This window comes from Trifolium pratense, linkage group LG5 (assembly GCF_020283565.1).
Source record: "Trifolium pratense cultivar HEN17-A07 linkage group LG5, ARS_RC_1.1, whole genome shotgun sequence".
Lineage (NCBI taxonomy): Eukaryota > Viridiplantae > Streptophyta > Magnoliopsida > Fabales > Fabaceae > Trifolium > Trifolium pratense.
This window is the reverse complement of record NC_060063.1, coordinates 20,370,623-20,374,262: the sequence shown is the minus strand read 5'-3', so window position 1 is coordinate 20,374,262 and position 3,640 is coordinate 20,370,623.

Genomic DNA, 3,640 nt, shown 5'->3' with positions numbered 1-3,640 from the left:
TTATTATCTCCGCATCTTGTGGTTTCTTGTTGTCTTTTTTATCCTTCTCTTCGTCTTCGCGTTTCTCGTCGTTTTTCTTTCTCTTAAACTCAGCGATGCGTAAACTGAATCTTTTCATTATTCCTACCTTCTCTTGCTTCACTTGTTTATTCTTGTTTTTACGTGAAGCAGGCATGTTAACTTGTTCCTTTTTATAAACCTTTGAGCGCGTTGGTTTTCGTTTTTTGAAATTAATTCACCTTTGTAACAACCACTCTTCTTCTTTGACTGTCTTGATTATATAAATTTTTTTTACTTTTTGATAATGACAAAAGGGGGAGTAGTTACGCATTAATTGATAAGTGATAAGTTCAAAACTGAAACCACGCTTTTATGCTTTTATCTCGCTTTTATCCGTTAAATTAAAAGTTGTTACTTTTAAGTTGTTTTACGTATTTCAATGCGGAGACTAAGTTAGTTGAAACTAAAATAAATTTCATAAGTAAGGATAAGTTAAGAGTGCAATTTTAACTTAGCCTTATGAGACTTAGGGGGAGAGCTTGCAAACCTCTCACTCTGAAGAAAGATATGAAACTTGTTTTATTTCAGATTATCTTAATCTTATACTAAATTAAAATATCATGGATATAACTTAAAGTTTTGGCTTTAAGGAGTATCAATCTTAGGGGGAGCTTGCAAACCTCATAAACCTAAGAGAAACATGATAAGTTAATTTAACAACAATTGTCAATTAATACTTATGTTTGTCATCATCAAAAAGGGGGAGATTGTTGGAACAAAATTGATTTAAAAATGTTTGCCCCTAAATCTATAAAGGTTTTGATGATAACAAAGTATTGATTAACAATTGGAAGGACTAAAAATTTATTTTGAGTGCGCAGATATAAGCATCATATAAGCTCTGAGTGAAGTTCAGAGGATGTGAATTCAGAAGTTCACAAGCGCTCAGAAGATGTTGGACTTCAGAAGTTACAACATTCAGAGGATGAAGACTTCAGAACTTCTTGTCTGTCTACAAGCTTCATCAACCTCTGAAGATCTCTTTGAAAGCTGTGAAGATTCCCTTTGCTAGTCAACTCTTCTACCAATGAAGAAAAAGACCTTTCAAGTCTGATCAGTTCAGCTACCTCTGTTTTGTCTGTCCTCTTTTGAGAACGTGGGTCTTCAGGTTTGTTAGCTGAATAAGGAAAGTCTTCTCTGCAGTAGTCAAAGTACCTGAAACTCTTTCTTAGTTTTGGATACAACCAAACTGCATCAAGACAGGCTGCTTGAAGACAAAAGTTTTGTTGGAACAAAATTGATTTAAAAATGTTTGCCCCTAAATCTATAAAGGTTTTGATGATAACAAAGTATTAATAAACAATTGGAAGGACTAAAAATTTATTTTAAGTGCGCAGATATAAGCATCATATAAGCTCTGAGTGAAGTTCAGAGGATGTGAACTCAGAAGTTCACAAGCGCTCAGAAGATGTTGGACTTCAGAGGTTACTACGTTCAGAGGATGAAGACTTCAGTACTTCCTGTCTGTCTACAAGCTTCATCAAACTCTGAAGATCTCTTTGAAAGCTGTGAAGATTCCCTTTGCTAGTCAACTCTTCTACCAATGGAGAAAAGGACCTTTCAAGTCTGATCAGCTCAGCTACCTCTGTTTTGTCTGTCCTATCTTGAGAACGTGGGTCTTCAGTTTTGTTAGCTGAATAAGGAAAGTCCACTCTGCAGTAGTCAAAGTAACTGAAACTCTTTCTTAGTTTTGGATACAACCAAACTGCATCAAGACAGACTGCTTGAGGACAAAAGGTTATCAACTCCAACGGCTCCTTTTGCAACGACTCTTTTCTAGTGGTATATATACTAGAAGGATCAGCTGCAACAATATACATTTTATCAAACAATTATCAAGAATTGAACGTGCGCTGAACAAACTCTGAACTCTGTGATATACAAGCTCTGAACCTTTCTCAAGTGTTTTTGCACTTTAGCCAAATACTCTGTACTATTTGTATTTGCTCTCTTTAGGTTCATCTAAGAGCACTTGTATATTTTTATATACTTTATTGTTACGTGTGTAACTTAAGCTTGTGTGCTTAAGTGTGAGACTTAAACTTGTGTGTTTAAGTGTGAAGTCTTAAGCTTGTGTGCTTGAGCATAGTTGTGAAGTCTCTTGCTTGTGTGCTTGAGCAGGTGTAATCTTGTGTGATTATAGTGAACTCCCTTGGAAGTGCAAGGGGACTGGACTACTCTCGTTTTGTGAGAGGAACCAGTATAAACTGCTTGTGTGTTTTTCTCTCTCTCTCTTGTTATTATTTGTGTTATTTATCCGCTGCAAACGTAGTTGAGTTAAGAACTTGAAAAAGTTTTAACTTAGCTAAAACACAATTCAACCCCCCCTTTCTTGTGTTTTCACACCTTCAATTGGTATCAGAGCCTGGTTTGTTACTTTCACTTAACAGTGAGACAGTAAAGATCTTGTGAGAACACTATGTCTGGAGGAGATGATAGTAGTACTAGAACTACTGGTGAAGGTGAGGCCAGTGGTGCTGGTGGTGGTCCTAGAAATGCTTTTGGTTATGACTACTTAAGTAATGAATCACATGAACATAGTGGCAATAGAAAAGCCCCTATATTCAATGGTGATGCTTCATTATTTGAATGGTGGAAAGAGAGACTGTATAGCAATATTACTGCTATTGATCATGAGTTGTGGGATTTGGTTGAGTTGGGAGTAACTTTTGAAAACTTGAATGAACATGGTAGGTTGTCCATGGAGAATAGAAAGTTACTCACACCAGCTAACCTAAAAATCTACACAAAACATCATAGAGTAAAGGACATTGTTGTTGGTGCTATTAGACATGAGGATTATGTCAGAATAGAGAACAAGTCTACTGCTAAATCTATCTTTGATTCTATGTGTGCTACCTATGATGGTAATGAAAAGGTTCAAGAGGCTAAAGCTAGTCTTTTGATAAGGCAATATGAACTTTTCATTATGCAACAAGATGAAAACATTGAGACTATGTTTACAAGGTTTCAAATCCTTGTATCTGGTCTTAAAGCTCTTAAGAGAAGTTATTCAACCTATGACCATGTTCAGAAGATTCTGAGAAGTCTTCCTATTGCTTGGAGACCTAAGGTCACTGCAATAGAGGAAGCTCAAAATCTCAAGACTCTGAGTCTTGAAGCTCTGATAAGCAATCTCAGAAGCCATGAGATGGTTCTGGATGCTGACTCAGAAACTAAGAAGAAGTCTAAGTCAGTGGCTTTACAGTCAACTAAGACTACTTCTAAGGCTCTTAAGACTCAGCTTCTTGATATTGAAGAAGAATCTTCTGCTGATGGTCAAGAGGATGAGATGAATGAGGATGAGTTTGCTTTATTCACCAAGTTTCAGCAATGGAACAGATTTAACAAAAGAAATTTCAGAGGAGGTAACAGCTCCAGAAATTTTGTCAGCAAAAAGGATGATCAGAAGAATTGCTTCAACTGTAAGAAGCCTGGACACTTTATTGCTGATTGTCCAGAAATGTCTGCTAAAGACAAAAGCAAAAGATACAGCTCAAAGAAGCAACAATTCAAGAGTAAATTGAGAAAGAGTCTGATGGCTACCTTTGAAGAGCTATCATCTGAGGAAGAAGTTGAG